The sequence below is a fragment of the Pecten maximus genome, chromosome 8, assembly GCF_902652985.1.
Source record: "Pecten maximus chromosome 8, xPecMax1.1, whole genome shotgun sequence".
Lineage (NCBI taxonomy): Eukaryota > Metazoa > Mollusca > Bivalvia > Pectinida > Pectinidae > Pecten > Pecten maximus.
In genome coordinates this window covers 38,501,939-38,519,689 of record NC_047022.1, presented here as the reverse complement: position 1 = coordinate 38,519,689, position 17,751 = coordinate 38,501,939, and the positions used below count along the sequence as shown (strand labels likewise).

General features: G+C 38.6%; 1 long non-coding RNA gene across 1 annotated transcript; it reads right to left on the bottom strand.

Annotated features, from left to right (window-relative positions):
- Positions 1 to 968: 968 nt before the first annotated feature.
- On the bottom strand, positions 969 to 6,100 carry LOC117333441. Its single transcript, XR_004533898.1, has 2 exons — positions 6,029 to 6,100; positions 969 to 3,634 (listed from the first exon to the last, which is right to left on the bottom strand). It is a non-coding gene; the product is annotated as an uncharacterized LOC117333441 (long non-coding RNA).
- Positions 6,101 to 17,751: the final 11,651 nt, after the last annotated feature.

Sequence of the window (17,751 nt, the reverse complement as noted above, 5' to 3'; positions counted from 1 at the left end):
AAGGTCAAGGTCATTCATTTGAACAAACTTGATAGCACTTCTACCCCGCATGCTACAGACCAATATCAACTCCCTGGGACTCTTAGTTATTGAGAAGTTGATTAAAGACTTCAGCCTATTTGATCCCTGTGACCTTGAATGAAGGTCAAGGTAAATTATTTGAACAAAAATTTGGTAGCCCTTCACGTCAGCATGCTACAAGCCCATTATCAAGTCCCTGGGCCTCTTGATTATTGAGAAGTTGTTTTAAGATTATAGCTTTTTTGACCCATATGACCTTGAATGAAGGTCAATGTCATTTATATGAACAAACTTGGTAGCCCTTCACTCCAGCATGCTATAGGCCCAATATCAAGTCCCTGGGCCTCTTGGTTATTGAGAAGAAGTTGTTTGAAGATTATAGCCTATTTGACCCATGTGACCTTGAATGAATGTCAAGGTCATTTATTTGAACAAACTTTGTAGCCCTTCACCCCAGCATGCTACAGGCCCAATATCAAGTCCCTGGGCCTATTGCTTATTGAGAATTTGTTTGAATATTATAGCCTATTTGACCCATGTGACCTTGAATGAAGGTCAAGGTCATTTGTTTGAACAAACTTTGTAGCCCTTCACCCCAGCATGCTACAGGTCCAATATCAAGTCCCTGTGTCTCTTGGTTATTGAGAAGAAGTCGTTTGAAGATTATAGCTAAGTTGACCCATGTGACCTTGAATGAAGGTCAAGGCCATTTATTTGAACAAACTTGGTAGCCCTTCACCCCAGCATGCTACAGGCCCAATATCAAGTCCCTGGGCCTCTTGGTTATTGAGAAGAAGTTGTTTCAATGAAAAAGTTGACGCCGGAAGGCCGGACGAACGGATGCCGCACACAGGCACCACAGCATATGAGCACGCTTGCCCTTCGGGCAGGTGAGCTAAAAATTAATACAGATGATAAGTAGCACAATAGAATAGTAATGAAGATGCTTAAAATTAAAAAAAGTTTTATTGCACATTATATATTGTCACAAAAGAAACAGACAGTAAAGAAATACAAATCAATAAACTGGTGAGATTCACATTACACATGTCACAGTCACAATATATATATAGAAACACGCTGGTGAGATTCACATTAAACATGTAAGTCTGTGTTAACAAGAAATAAAAACAAACACAGCTCACAATACCACACTATGACGAATCTTTCTATTGGGACAACCTTATTAAATTTAACCTCAGACAACTGAATTTATACTCCGAAATGTGACATACTTTTAATAAGACTGAGTTTTCCTTCTACTTAAAAATTTTTCACTGAAATATCATTCTCATATGATAGTTCATCTTTTGTCAAGACTGAAAATACAATGAAAGTATTTTAAATCGGCACTGGAAACCCTGAACCTCTCACTAGAATGGCTAGCTCAATTCATGTAAAATTGTTTATATTTGGTGGGCTAAAAATTTATGTAAAACCATGTGTCTGTTAAATTCACATGTTCACCAAATCACAATCTAGATATTGCAAAGCCTCAGTTACAGTAACAAGGCTTGGAATTTTTTTCTTTGTTTAAACAGGGCATCCAGTTGACCCTTGAGATTTCAGAAGTCAACTCACTATTTCTCAGAAATCTGAAGGGTCAAAACATATGCCAAATAGACATGTTCATTCAAACCCAATTAAGAGTCAAATATGTTTTTGGGGAGTCAAAAACATACTCTAAAGGGTCTATATAGCTACTATACATTTAACATTCCCAATCTCCTTAAGACATTTTCAATAATAAAAGGTATAAAAGGGATTTTGATAAGGAATTTAGTTTAAGACAAAATAGAGTATACATATGGCAGTGTATTTAAGTGAGTTTTATAACACCTCATTACAATACACTATATATGTAGAAAGAGGTTATTTTTCAGATTCTGACAAATCAAAATCCCTCCTGTAGTATAATTTTGGAAGGAAATGGAAATAAATTACATATTTAAAGATCTTTGACTTCAAAAGGCAAAAGTAATGTAAGCTTAAATGTGAAAATATGACAAGACATTGTTTTTGCAACAGATAAATCTTTAAGAAAGATAATTATAATAGAATTTTTTTCCACAAAAGTTATGTCCCTTTAAGTGTTTGATATAACTTTTCGTTTCAACATATATCTTCTTTGATAAGAGGAAGTTTTATCTTCTGGCATTTCAGTAAAATGGCTTTCCGCCAGTATTTTAATTGCTTTTGATTTGTCAAAACTGCTGTTATTTCAAACCACTCTAACACAACTTGTTGTTAAAAATTCATCGGCATTAACAAAAACTGATTTATTGGTCATTATATCTGCTCTCAAGAAAGTGGGAAATACCTTTAAGTTACTTTGTTCAGACTTGTCCACCCTAGCTGTGACCTCTACTTTCTCTGTGACCTCTAGTGACCCTGTAACAATGAACAGGTGTCACAGAACTGCACTGTACATGTATGTATTGCACATGAGAAATAAAAATTAAAATAACATTGGAAAACTCATAACAAAGGGTAAAAGTTAAAATTACCCTCACATGAATGTTTAAAAAATGATGCAAACATAATCATCACTCATTCTCTTCTGACAAAAACAACCCCAGAAACTAGTAAAAAGCAACATGTCGTAAAAATATAAGCAGGAATTTACATTGGCAGACATTACAAATTAAATTGACACGTGGATTTAAGAAACAGTGTATACGTAAACATATACCAGCTATCTTAAATGCATTAAATTAAAGTGGAACAATGTCATGACCAGACAGTGAATCGAACCTGAAACCCTGCAGGATGCAACCCACTACTTTTTTCACCTACCCTTAACTTTTCAAGTCATCTTCAAGGAAGGACTAATACTAATAAAGGTAGGATTCCTTCTCAATATAATCCTTATAGTAAAGACTTATGAAATAAAGCTGATCGATTCTTTTAGGCCTGATGCAATGTAAATTAATTATCTATATAAATAAAACAAAATAACTAGGAGGTATTACAACACAGCAAACATGAAAATTAGCAATAATATTCATAAGATGACATTTTAGATATACATAATGATAGAAGTACCAAGTGATACATTTCTGTAAATTACTTAAAAGAAATTCGGAAGGAATTGTCCTATGTAAACTTGAAAGTGTCAATCAAGAGCAAATAACAAACAGGCTGTAGCCTGTTGATCACTGACCATGCCAGTGTACATATATTTGGAAATGGTCAACGGAATGAAACATGAAAATGATGAACTGGAACCAATATTAAGATTAGACGATGTCTTCATTCTTCAGATTTTCCATTTGGTATGTATCATGTTCATTGATGTGTGAAGTCTGACAAGTTGGCTTTCATCACAAGATCATGTTTGCATTGTCCATATTTTGAAGAACTTTTGAAGTATTAATCCACATGACCTGCATCTTTAACTTCAAATCGCCGTGACAGAAAAACTGCAACTATAATGCTCACCACTGTCAGCAGAAAGAAACAAATGTAGAACATTTCTTCATCAAAAATGTCTGTGAAGGAAGGAACATAAGCTGACCATCTCTTGACAAGATGCTGGGCTACTCTGTCACTCTTCATCTTGGATACCAAAAACACACACTGCTCAGAAGTGTGGGAATTCTTCCAACAGGTTCTGCAAAAAACAAAATACATATATAATACAAAAAAATATATATATGCAACACTGAGTATACTTCCAAAGCAATATATGTCCCCACTGACCCCGTAAGTTTTACATATATATATATGAAAGAATTTTCCCTGTAGCCTAGTGGTATGATGTCCACTTGGAAAGTGAAATGTCACTAGTTTGAGGCATAGCATAGGTAGGGTATTTTCATTACTCATTCCTATTACATTCAAAATAAGGCCAAGTTGCATTGTTATAAAGAAGCTAATCACAGTTTCACAGCAACTTTAAACTCTGATAAAATCATTTCTAGTGAAACAAACTTAAGAAAATTGTTAAAAACAATTAACGCGGTACTCCTCAGTCTCTTCCTACCTAAGCTACCTTTTTTAAAGAATACACACGCTCAGATTTTGAAGTAAAGGAGAAATGCGACTTTCACTAATCAAGTTATTAAGCTGTGATTCACATTTTGAACTGAGCCCAGATATCTTGGGATTGATCTACAGCAGAGCCACTAAAAACCAGGTCATCCAGTAGACATTTGAGAGTATGTTTTGACTTCCCGAAATCAAATTTGCTTAATTACATGCCATACCTTCCAGCATTAAACAAAATCTTGTGTAATTCCCTCCAGTATTTTGGCTGACGCCATTTCCTGTTGATGAGATTTGGCTAAATTTAACAATCACATGATCTGTCTGTTCACATGATCACTCAGGCAAAACAGCGCAAATTGGACACGGCCTTCACACAAAGCTATTGCTAGTGTGATGTTTGTGCTCCAGTACCTATCATCATGAAATGAAAGTAAGTTGCTTACAAACTTTAACCCTCTCTTCCAGACTGGGGTTCGAACCCGGGAACTCCGAACACTAGCCGGATGCTCTACCGATTGAGCTACCTGGTCGCCGATGATCGACCCGGTCCAGTTCCGCTACACTCTTCCCTCCTATTTTTTTAGTCTTCGACCCCGAAGACTTCACAACTCACAACTCAGGTTCGGTTAGGTTTTAACACTTGTCGGATATTGAAGAGATAACAAACTACATAATTTTGAAGTTAAGGATATTTAATATGGGTCGATGAATTATGTACAGATGAAAATATGCTCACACACAAATAACTACATACATTATATCAGCTCACGGACCCCTCCCTTGGTCATGATCTTACAGGAGCTTGACTCCCGCGCCACCTAACATTATGCCTAAGCTTCATACCCCTCTGCTGCTACTATAACTATCCAGCTAAGCGAAGGCCTGTTGGAATGTGGCACACCTCCGGAAACAAATCCGTTTGACTGCCCATTGAGCGAGCCAGACACTCGAATATATACCCGAGATTACGCCCCAGGCATGCTCGTGCGAAACTATTTATAATCAGCTACAACTGGATATGCGCCAATAACAGGGTCAGCCAGACATGACCTGGCGACGTCACAATCCCCACGATCGTCGTCGAGCTGACTGGTAACATGATACATATAATATTAAATATGTTGTTTTTACGATGCCTAGTTTTAATGAGTCCCTGAAATCCTCTCCTACTACATTGGTGCAAATAGAATAAAATTGGTTGTGACATAACACCTACCTTACATACAAGGATAAATGAGATATTTATTTACCCCAGAACACCCATTTAGTCACATCTAGGTGTTTTATTTCGTCCGTATAGACCCTCACTTTATGCTAGTCAAAATTTCATACTTTACTCGACGCCATATTGCTAACTATGTAGGTCACGGGTGGCCTAATTACCCTTATCTGTGCATGATGGAGCAAAAAGGAAAATAAATACAACATTTTTTTAAAAATATATTACCCCTTATAATTCATAAATAATGAATTTTTGAATTTAATATAACAGGTTTTGGGAAATAATAAGCTTAGTTTTCTTAATTTAAACAATGCAAGAAGCATTTCGGTCCCTTGCGTTCCGATTCGTGTAGTTGGTCGTAATGTCACTTACAAAATGGCGGGTCAACAGTACAAAAGTTTGACTAGCGTAAAGCGAGGGTCTATACGGACGGAATAAAACACCTAGATGGTACCAAATGGATGTTCTGGGGTAAATAAATATCTCATTTATCCATATATGTAAGGTAGGTGTTATGTCACAACCGATTTTATTGTATTTGTACCAAATTCTTAGCGACACCAAACGGTGTCGGATAATTTCACGTTTTCATAAAGTAGTGCGCTCTGGCCCTACACCAGACATGGTGACAGGGCCAGAGAAAACTCGGGCTACCTGACACCCCGCGCTGTAGTCTGTAGAATTGCTGCCTTTTTATTCTCCTAATTCTTCGTCGAACCCGTGGATAAGTTGTCTTCCAACATCATGCATTCTTTGTTTGCTCGATAAAATACACGAAATAAATGAATTACATACCAGTGGTTTTCTCTAAATAAGCAATAATTCTTCTCTGTGCAATTTCTTCAGCGTCAGCTTTTTCACCGGAACAGAGTGCGGGATACTAAAATTCGACGCGGAGTCAATATTTTCCGGATCTGTTTTCACGTTACGATGCCGCTATAATAAAAGCGTCGTTCCTTTTCCCTATCGGTAAGATACGATATTTTTTATCATTAAGAAATGATAAAAAATGTTAATACCACACCCGGTACATAAAATGTTAAAGATCATAGACAAAAAGAAATAAAGTTATAAAGTTGAGTATGGACTTATAGACGAATATTGCACTAGGTTTAGATTAAATATAGACTATAGTGGTACACTGATGCCAATCAGGTGTAAACAGCAGTGGCGCTGTGTTGTCAAATCACGTGTTTTGTAACAAGAAATATCTTTAAAAAAAGATAAACGGCATAGTTTTAATTCTGGTGGTTATAATGTAAAACTGCTGGTGAAATAAATCAGTCTCTGATTGAATTAATTAATTAACGATATAATGCGTTCAGCAATGGTAACAAAATTATATAAGTTTGAATCATTTTTGGTGATAATAAGACTGCATTTGAATCGGGAATACAATTTTATTAATGTGTCATTTGAAAAGATTCTGCCTTCATTCTGCATTCAATCTTAACTTTGTTTCGTTTTTAACTGTATATCTGCATTTTGTATTTACCGCTACATTGACCAATCAAATACTTCACCTTGACCAGTAACGCCACCTGACGCGTCATATCCGGGACAAAAAGAAAATTATACGGCTATGCAGAAAAAAATCAGTCTGGCAAAATGTTTTTGTGCAAAGGGTTGCTATCCCTATGGCGACCGCTGTTAGGCTGTCTGTATCTGTTGGTGCTATACTCTTATGGCGACGTATTTAAAAAAATAAAATACATTGCTCTATTTTTCTGTTAAAACAACATTCTGTTTCTATATTTCCTTGCTATTTCATCAATCTAGTTAAAAACATGGAAAACATATAACAAGTTACTTTGAGCGGGCATGCTGTGTATTTTGATTTTTAATACCAACAGAAAAAATGTCTTTCATTGACTTTATCAATGTATTATGGCTTGAATGTAACATAATTAGTTTTGAAGTAGTTTTTGTTCTCGTACTTACTGTATTTATATGTGAAAAATGCCTCAACGGTCATCTGACTCTAATGACCCATGTATTAATTACAGTGGAAGTGTTGACCATGGCGGCCATCTTGGATTTCTCACTAACCCCAAAACTAACAACACTTGGCCAAGTTCATCTCATGATCATTTCAGGCAAGATTGAGCTGAATCTCACTGGTATAACTTAAGAAGAGGTTTGAAAACCATATAAGTCTCTCGCATCTCTTTAAGTTTTTCATTGCTACAGTTACTCAACTTGAACCTGACTTCCTAATCTGTGTAACATATATACGTATGGCCAATACGTATACGCCAACAGAACACGAACTATATATAAAGTGAGACGAAACCTAGTACAAAGTGGAGTCGTTAAGGCACTAAACCTGTTACTAACTATGTATATAAGTGAGACGAAACCTAGTACAAAGTGGAGTCGTGAAGGCACTAAACCTGTTACTAACTATATATAAAGTGAGACGAAACCTAGTACAAAGTGGAGTCGTGAAGGCACAAAACATGTTACTAACTATATATAAAGTGAGACGAAACCTAGTACACAGTGGAGTCGTGAAGGCACAAAACATGTTACTAACTATATATAAAGTGAGACGAAACCTAGTACAAAGTGGAGTCGTGAAGGCACTAAACATGTTACTAACTATATATAAAGTGAGACGAAACCTAGTACAAAGTGGAGTCGTGAAGGCACTAAACATGTTACTAACTATATATAAAGTGAGACGAAACCTAGTACAAAGTGAAGTCGTGAAGGCACTAAACCTGTTACTAACTATATATAAAGTGAGACGAAACCTAGTACAAAGTGGAGTCGTGAAGGCACTAAACCTGTTACTAACTATATATAAAGTGAGACGAAACCTAGTACAAAGTGGAGTCGTGAAGGCACTTAACATGTTACTAACTATATATAAAGTGAGACGAAACCTAGTACAAAGTGGAGTCGTGAAGGCACTAAACCTGTTACTAACTATATATAAAGTGAGACGAAACCTAGTACAAAGTGGAGTCGTGAAGGCACTAAACGTGTTACTAACTATGTATCAAGTGAGACGAAACCTAGTACAAAGTGGAGTCGTGAAGGCACTAAACCTGTTACTAACTATATATAAAGTGAGACGAAACCTAGTACAAAGTGGAGTCGTGAAGGCACTAAACCTGTTACTAACTATATATAAAGTGAGACGAAACCTAGTACAAAGTGGAGTCGTGAAGGCACTAAACCTGTTACTAACTATATATAAAGTGAGACGAAACCTAGTACAAAGTGGAGTCGTGAAGGCACTAAACCTATTACTAACTATATATAAAGTGAGACGAAACCTAGTACAAAGTGGAGTCGTGAAGGCACTAAACCTGTTACTAACTATATATAAAGTGAGACGAAACCTAGTACAAAGTGGAGTCGTGAAGGCACTAAACATGTTACTAACTATATATAAAGTGAGACGAAACCTAGTACAAAGTGAAGTCGTGAAGGCACTAAACCTGTTACTAACTATATATAAAGTGAGACGAAACCTAGTACAAAGTGGAGTCGTGAAGGCACTAAACATGTTACTAACTATATATAAAGTGAGACGAAACCTAGTACAAAGTGGAGTCGTGAAGGCACTAAACATGTTACTCTACCAATGAGTAGCAGTCATCAGGTCTGTCAGTCAAAATGCATGGCCAGTTAGTTATGAATTATCAATTCATTGTTAATGAAGTTAATTGATGTCCACACACAGATTAACTGCTGAACTATATATCGATCACATGTTTAACATATCTCTGATTATACCAGTCTGATTAGAATACAGTTCATCACCTTATACTATGGTGTTGAGGATCCCCCAACACGATAATATAAGGTAAAGATCTATAGACAAAGTGACCATACAGTCATAAAGTCCCTAATCAAAACGGCCCTACAATCATAAAGTCGCTAGTCAAAACGGCCCTACAGTCATAAAGTCCCCAGTCAAAACGGCCCTACAGTCATAAAGTCCCCAGTCAAAACGGCCCTACAGTCATAAAGTCCCTAGTCAAAACGGCCCTACAGTCATAAAGTCCCCAGTCAAAACGGTCCTACAGTCATAAAGTCCCTAGTCAAAATGGCCCTACAGTCATAAAGTCCATAGTCAAAACGGTCCTACAGTCATAAAGTCCCTAGTCAAAACGGTCCTACAATCATAAAGTTCCTAATCAAAACGGTCCTACAGTCATAAAGTCCCGAGTCAAAACGGTCCTACAGTCATAAAGTTCCTAGTCAAAGTGACCATACAGTCATAAAGTCCCTAGTCAAAACGGTCCTACAGTCATAAAGTTCCTAGTCAAAGTGACCATACAGTCATAAAGTTCCTAGTCAAAGTGACCATACAGTCATAAAGTCCCTAGTCAAAGTGACCATACAGTCATAAAGTCCCTAGTCAAAACGGTCCTACAGTCATAAAGTCCCCAGTCAAAACGGCCCTACAGTCATAAAGTCCCTAGTCAAAACGGTCCTACAGTCATAAAGTCCCCAGTCAAAACGGCCCTACAGTCATAAAGTCCCCAGTCAAAACGGCCCTACAGTCATAAAGTCCCTAGTCAAAACGGTCCTACAGTCATAAAGTCCCCAGTCAAAACGGCCCTACAGTCATAAAGTCCCCAGTCAAAACGGTCCTACAGTCATAAAGTCCCTAGTCAAAACGGCCTACAGTCATAAAGTCCCTAGTCAAAGTGACCATACAATCATAAAGTTCCTAATCAAAACGGTCCTACAGTCATAAAGTCCCGAGTCAAAACGGTCCTACAGTCATAAAGTTCCTAGTCAAAGTGACCATACAGTCATAAAGTCCCTAGTCGAAACGGTCCTACAGTCATAAAGTTCCTAGTCAAAGTGACCATACAGTCATAAAGTTCCTAGTCAAAGTGACCATACAGTCATAAAGTCCCTAGTCAAAGTGACCATACAGTCATAAAGTCCCTTGTCAAAACGGTCCTACAGTCATAAAGTCCCCAGTCAAAACGGCCCTACAGTCATAAAGTCCCTAGTCAAAACGGTCCTACAGTCATAAAGTCCCCAGTCAAAACGGCCCTACAGTCATAAAGTCCCCAGTCAAAACGGCCCTACAGTCATAAAGTCCCTAGTCAAAACAGCCCTACAGTCATAAAGTTCCTAGTCAAAACGGCCCTACAGTCATAAAGTCCCTAGTCAAAACGGTCCTACAGTCATAAAGTCCCCAGTCAAAACGGCCCTACAGTCATAAAGTCCCCAGTCAAAACGGCCCTACAGTCATAAAGTCCCTAGTCAAAACGGCCCTACAGTCATAAAGTCCCTAGTCAAAACGGTCCTACAGTCATAAAGTCCCCAGTCAAAACGGCCCTACAGTCATAAAGTCCCTAGTCGAAACGGTCCTACAGTCATAAAGTTCCTAGTCAAAGTGACCATACAGTCATAAAGTTCCTAGTCAAAGTGACCATACAGTCATAAAGTCCCTAGTCAAAGTGACCATACAGTCATAAAGTCCCTTGTCAAAACGGTCCTACAGTCATAAAGTCCCCAGTCAAAACGGCCCTACAGTCATAAAGTCCCTAGTCAAAACGGTCCTACAGTCATAAAGTCCCCAGTCAAAACGGCCCTACAGTCATAAAGTCCCCAGTCAAAACGGCCCTACAGTCATAAAGTCCCTAGTCAAAACAGCCCTACAGTCATAAAGTTCCTAGTCAAAACGGCCCTACAGTCATAAAGTCCCTAGTCAAAACGGTCCTACAGTCATAAAGTCCCCAGTCAAAACGGCCCTACAGTCATAAAGTCCCCAGTCAAAACGGCCCTACAGTCATAAAGTCCCTAGTCAAAACGGCCCTACAGTCATAAAGTCCCTAGTCAAAACGGCCCTACAGTCATAAAGTCCCCAGTCAAAACGGCCCTACAGTCATAAAGTCCCCAGTCAAAACGGCCCTACAGTCATAAAGTCCCTAGTCAAAACGGCCCTACAGTCATAAAGTCCCCAGTCAAAACGGCCCTACAGTCATGAAGTCCCTAGTCAAAACGGTCCTACAGTCATAAAGTCCCTAGTCAAAGTGACCATACAGTCATAAAGTCCCTAGTCAAAACGGTCCTACAGTCATAAAGTCCCCAGTCAAAACGGCCCTACAGTCATAAAGTCCCCAGTCAAAACGGCCCTACAGTCATAAAGTCCCTAGTCAAAACGGTCCTACAGTCATAAAGTCCCCAGTCAAAACGGCCCTACAGTCATAAAGTCCCCAGTCAAAACGGTCCTACAGTCATAAAGTCCCTAGTCAAAACGGCCTACAGTCATAAAGTCCCTAGTCAAAGTGACCATACAGTCATAAAGTCCCTAGTCAAAACGGCCCTACAGTCATAAAGTCCGCAGTCAAAACGGCCCTACAGTCATTAAGTCCCTAGTCAAAACGGCCCTACAGTCATAAAGTCCCCAGTCAAAACGGCCCTACAGTCATAAAGTCCCCAGTCAAAACGGCCCTACAGTCATAAAGTCCCTAGTCAAAACGGTCCTACAATCATAAAGTTCCTAATCAAAACGGTCCTACAGTCATAAAGTCCCGAGTCAAAACGGTCCTACAGTCATAAAGTTCCTAGTCAAAGTGACCATACAGTCATAAAGTCCCTAGTCGAAACGGTCCTACAGTCATAAAGTTCCTAGTCAAAGTGACCATACAGTCATAAAGTTCCTAGTCAAAGTGACCATACAGTCATAAAGTCCCTAGTCAAAGTGACCATACAGTCATAAAGTCCCTTGTCAAAACGGTCCTACAGTCATAAAGTCCCCAGTCAAAACGGCCCTACAGTCATAAAGTCCCTAGTCAAAACGGTCCTACAGTCATAAAGTCCCCAGTCAAAACGGCCCTACAGTCATAAAGTCCCCAGTCAAAACGGCCCTACAGTCATAAAGTCCCTAGTCAAAACAGCCCTACAGTCATAAAGTTCCTAGTCAAAACGGCCCTACAGTCATAAAGTCCCTAGTCAAAACGGTCCTACAGTCATAAAGTCCCCAGTCAAAACGGCCCTACAGTCATAAAGTCCCCAGTCAAAACGGCCCTACAGTCATAAAGTCCCTAGTCAAAACGGCCCTACAGTCATAAAGTCCCTAGTCAAAACGGCCCTACAGTCATAAAGTCCCCAGTCAAAACGGCCCTACAGTCATAAAGTCCCCAGTCAAAACGGCCCTACAGTCATAAAGTCCCTAGTCAAAACGGCCCTACAGTCATAAAGTCCCCAGTCAAAACGGCCCTACAGTCATGAAGTCCCTAGTCAAAACGGTCCTACAGTCATAAAGTCCCTAGTCAAAGTGACCATACAGTCATAAAGTCCCTAGTCAAAACGGCCCTACAGTCATAAAGTCCCCAGTCAAAACGGCCCTACAGTCATAAAGTCCCTAGTCAAAACGGCCCTACAGTCATAAAGTCCCCAGTCAAAACGGCCCTACAGTCATAAAGTCCCTAGTCAAAACGGCCCTACAGTCATAAAGTCCCTAGTCAAAACGGCCCTACAGTCATAAAGTCCCTAGTCAAAACGGCCCTACAGTCATAAAGTCCCCAGTCAAAACGGCCCTACAGTCATAAAGTCCCCAGTCAAAACGGCCCTACAGTCATAAAGTCCCTAGTCAAAACGGCCCTACAGTCATAAAGTCCCTAATCAAAACGGTCCCTACAGTCATAAAGTCCCTAGTCAAAACGGCCCTACAGTCATAAAGTCCCCAGTCAAAACGTCCCTACAGTCATAAAGTCCCTAGTCAAAACGGCCCTACAGTCATAAAGTCCCCTAGTCAAAACGGCCCTACAGTCATAAAGTCCCTAGTCAAAACCGGCCCTACAGTCATAAAGTCCCCAGTCAAAACGGCCCTACAGTCATAAAGTCCCTAGTCAAAACGGCCCTACAGTCATAAAGTCCCTAGTCAAAACGGCCCTACAGTCATAAAGTCCCTAATCAAAACGGTCCTACAGTCATAAAGTCCCTAGTCAAAGTGACCATACAGTCAAAAAGTCCCTATCAAAAACGTCCCTACAGTCATAAAGTCCCCAGTCAAAACGGCCCTACAGTCATAAAGTCCCTAGTCAAAGTGACCATACAGTCATAAAGTCCCTAGTCAAAACGTCCCTACAGTCATAAAGTCCCAAGTCAAAACGGCCCTACAGTCAAAACGGCCCTACAGTCATAAAGTCCCTAGTCAAAGTGACCATACAGACATAAAGTCCCTAGTCAAAACGGCCCTACAGTCATAAAGTCCCTAGTCAAAGTGACCATACAGTCATAAAGTCCCTAGTCAAAACGGTCCTACAGTCATAAAGTCCCCAGTCAAAACGGCCCTACAGTCATAAAGTCCCTAGTCAAAACGGCCCTACAGTCATAAAGTCCCTAGTCAAAGTGACCATACAGTCATAAAGTCCCTAGTCAAAACGGCCCAACAGTCAAAACGGCCCTACAGTCATAAAGTCCCTAGTCAAAACCGCCCAACAGTCATAAAGTCCCTAGTCAAAACGGCCCAACAGTCATAAAGTCCCTAGTCAAAACCGCCCAACAGTCATAAAGTCCCCAGTCAAAACCGCCCAACAGTCATAAAGTCCCTAGTCAAAGTGACCATAGAGTCATAAAGTCCCTAGTCAAAACGACCCTACAGTCATAAAGTCCCTAGTCAAAACGGTCCTACATTCATAAAGTCCATAGTCAAAACGGTCCTACATTCATAAAGTCCCTAGTCAAAGTGACCATACAGTCAAAAAGTCCCTATGAAAAACGTCCCTACAGTCATAAAGTCCCTAGTCAAAACGGCCATACAGTCATAAAGTCCCTAGTCAAAGTGACCATACAGTCATAAAGTCCCTAGTCAAAACGACCCTACAGTCATAAATTCCCTAGTCAAAACGGTCCTAAAGTCAAAGAGGTTCTACAGTCAAAGCGTCCCTATACAAAACGGCCCACTAGTTAAAACAGACCGACAGTCATAACGATCTTAGTCAAAGTAGTTTATAGTCAAAACGGAACTGATTAAAACGCCCTTATTACTTTAACGGTCTTAGTCAAAACATTCTACAGTCCCAATGGTTCTTGTTAAAACGTCTTCATTACAAAAAGGTTGTTATTATGGTCATTTTGTTATAACGAGCTCTATTATCATAACGACCTCTATTAGCATAACGACCTCTATTATCATAACGACATCTACTGTCATAACGACCTCTAATGTCATAACGACCTCTATTGTCATAACGACCTCTATTGTCATAATGGCCTCTACTGTCATAACGACCTCTATTGTCATAACGACCTCTATTGTCATAATGGCCTCTACTGTCATAACGACATCTACTGTCATAACGACCTCTAATGTCATAACGACCTCTAGTGTCATAACGACCTCTACTGTCATAACGACCTGTATTGTCATAACGACATCTAATGTCATAACGACCTCTATTGTCATAACGACCTTTACTGTCATAACGACCTCTATTGTCATAACGACCTCTACTGTCATAACGACCTCTATTGTAACAACGACCTCTATTATCATAACGACCTCTACTGTCATAACGACCTCTTTTGATATAACGACCTCTATTGTCATAACGACATCTAGTGTCATAACGGCCTCTAGTGTCATAACGACCTCTACTGTCATAACGACCTCTATTGTAATAACGACCTCTTTTGTCATAACGACCTCCACTGTCATAACGACCTCTAGTGTCATAACGACCTCTACTGTCATAACGACCTCTTTTGTCATAACGACATCTACTGTCATAACGACTTCTACTGTCATAACGGCCTCTAGTGTCATAACGACCTCTACTGTCATAACGACCTCTATTGTAATAACGACCTCTTTTGTCATAACGACCTCCACTGTCATAACGACCTCTAGTGTCATAACGACCTCTAATGTTATAACGACCTCTATTGTTATAACGACCTCTAGTGTCATTACGGCCTCTTTTTTCAGTGTCATAACGACTTTATAACGGCCTTGTTGTCATAAAAGTCTTTGTTATTACAATCTTCAGTCATAACGATCCAATTGTGATAAATTCTTAGTTACAACGACCTTCCTGTCATAAAAATGTCGGTCAAAACGGCCCTATTGTCACATCGTTAAGTAACCTAATAACAATGACAATGACAATGTTAAATGAGCGGTGAGGAGTCTAAGGTAGGGTGCCTGTGAAATTGTTTTTTTTTTTTATATAATAGATATGTTTCAATTTACTTGTTAAATGATTAATTATTTATCAAAACATTTTATTCGTCCTTATTCTCTAAATTTCCACTTTGTTCGAAAGACTTAAAAAGACAAATAAATTACACTTGGTCTAAATATTTTAATGTTTGTACAATGTAATATCACAACAATACATCATATATTAAAATTAATATCAATTTTCTAACTCTTATGGTCCCTCATCGCAAATATCAAGCAAGGGCTACTTTGAAATGTTATCATTCATGTACCTTGTTTGTTATAAATTAATATGTTTTAACCAAAGATCTGTCCAATCAGAGACCCCTAGGTCTATGGTTGAAAGCACGTGTCATTCTACCACCAGTGATATGGAAGAGTAGAAACTCTTACATATCGGAAGGACACCCTGTATTCGACGGTGATTAGATGATACGGTAAAGTAAGAAAAGCCCCAAACCAAATGAGCGAGCCACGCTGTCTAGCATTTCTCCATGGATCTTGTTGTTACGTTGACACCCACGTACCTGCCGATTCATCACGAACCGCGGTATAACGTAAACAATTTGTTATACTCTCTCTTTAGATCCATTTTTGAAATTCCCTACTGCGTTTTGTACTTGCATCACTGATGAGTCATAGAAGGACAAAACAGCTGTGAGATGTAGTTTTATATCTAAAACGTTCGACTTGTTTCTGGTGCTGAACATATGTTACTGCTTGTGTGTCATTCGACTACATCATAAGGGATCGTAACATAAACGAAAATTCATTATTTTATATGTTCAGCCATAAACGTTTACTTCCCTTGATGTTTATAGATACATAACAATACTATATCAATACCAATGCCTTCCATTGTAAATAGAGATTAAACTCCAGAAAGGCATCATACAAAGGTATCTTGTTTGTGAAGCAGCGTACCCAATATTTGTTTATGATAGACAAGCATACGGCGGTTGTGTTATACCGATGATATCTGCTAGAATCACGTGATAGCCAATATATAATACCACGTGACATAGAGATAAGTGTTTCCTATTATCCTTCACGAAGGTTTATATATCGAATATGAAGGACTCGCAATACATTTATAGGTCCCGTTCTCCTGATGTTAAAGCTATCAGGGTGTTCTGATTTCTATCGTCATTTCTAACAGTGACAAAAGTTTAATAAGAATATTGCATTAATGTTCCCTATTTTTGATCCATGATTTGAAAACACTAGACATTTGTACTGTATTGAACATACTACTCCCCAGTGTTCATCAATCTATAACAACTCTCCAATCAATTACTCTCCAGTGTTCAAGTCACCAATCTATAATTCTCCAATGTACAAATCACCAACCTATAATTCTCCAAAGTACAGATCACCCATCTATAATTCTCCAATGTACAGATCACCAATCTATAATTCTCCAATGTACAGATCACCAATCTATAATTCTCCAATGTACAGATCACCAATCTATAATTCTCCAGTGTTCAAATCACCAAACTATAATTCTTCAATGTACAGATCACCAATCTATAATTCTCCAATGTACAAATCACCAATCTATAATTCTCCAATGTTCAAGTCACCAATCTATAATTCTCCAATGTACAAATCACCAATCTATAATTCTCCAATGTTCAAGTCACCAATCTATAATTCTCCAATGTACAGATCACCAATCTATAATTCTCCAATGTACAGATCACCAATCTATAATTCTCCGATGTACAAATCACCAATCTATAATTCTCCAATGTACAGTCAACCAATCTATTATTCTCCAATGTTCAAGTCACCAATCTATAATTCTCCAGTGTTCAAATCACCAAACTATAATTATCCAATGTACAAATCACCAATCTATAATTCTCCAATGTTCAAGTCACCAATCTATAATTCTCCAATGTACAAATCACCAATCTATAATTCTCCAATGTACAAATCACCAAACTATAATTCTCCAATGTTCAAGTCACCAATCTATAATTCTCCAGTGTTCAAATCACCAAACTATAATTCTCCAATGTACAGATCACCAATCTATAATTCTCCAATGTACAGATCACCAATCTATAATTCTCCAATGTACAAATCACCAATCTACAATTCTCCAATGTTCAAGTCACCAGTCTATAATTCTCCGATGTACAAATCATCAATCTATAATTCTCCAACGTTCATGTCACCAATCTATAATTCTCCAATGTTCAAGTCACCAACCTATAATTCTCCAGTGTTCAACTCATCAACGTACTATAACTCTCAAATGTATAGATGTTCAATGATTGTCGTTTAACATTTTCCCTTGTGTGTTAAGTTTGTCGTTTAACATTTCTCCTTGTGTGATAAGTTTGTCGTTTAACATTTCCCT